The sequence below is a fragment of the Myotis brandtii genome, unplaced genomic scaffold (genome assembly GCF_000412655.1).
Source record: "Myotis brandtii unplaced genomic scaffold, ASM41265v1 scaffold389, whole genome shotgun sequence".
Classification (NCBI taxonomy): domain Eukaryota; kingdom Metazoa; phylum Chordata; class Mammalia; order Chiroptera; family Vespertilionidae; genus Myotis; species Myotis brandtii.
Genome location: NW_005364914.1, coordinates 1,803,209 through 1,803,784, shown reverse-complemented (window position 1 = coordinate 1,803,784; position 576 = coordinate 1,803,209).

Below are 576 nucleotides of genomic sequence, written 5' to 3'. Positions count from 1 at the left end.
TGCACCCTGTCACACTCAGGGCAGGGCCAATGGGGAGGTTATGGCTCTACCCTGTCACACACAGAGCAAGGCCCGTGGAGGGGGGTTGGGGCGCCACCCTCTATCACCCACAGAGCAGGGCCGATCAGGGGGTTGGGGCGCCACCACTGTCACACTCGGGGCAGGGCCGATGGAGAGGTTATGGCTCTACCCTGTCACACACAGAGCAAGGCCCGTGGAGGGGGGTTGGGGCGCCACCCTCTATCACCCACAGAGCAGGGCCGATCAGGGGGTTGGGGCGCCACCACTGTCACACTCGGGGCAGGGCCGATGGAGAGGTTATGGCTCTACCATGTCACACACAGAGCAGGGCCGATCAGGGGGTTGGGGCGCCACCACTGTCACACTCGGGGCAGGGCCGATGGAGAGGTTATGGCTCTACCATGTCACACACAGAGCAGGGCCGATCAGGGGGTTGGGGCGCCACCACTGTCACACTCGGGGCAGGGCCGATGGAGAGGTTATGGCTCTACCATGTCACACACAGAGCAGGGCCGATCAGGGGGTTGGGGAGCTCCCCCCTGTCAAACACAGAGC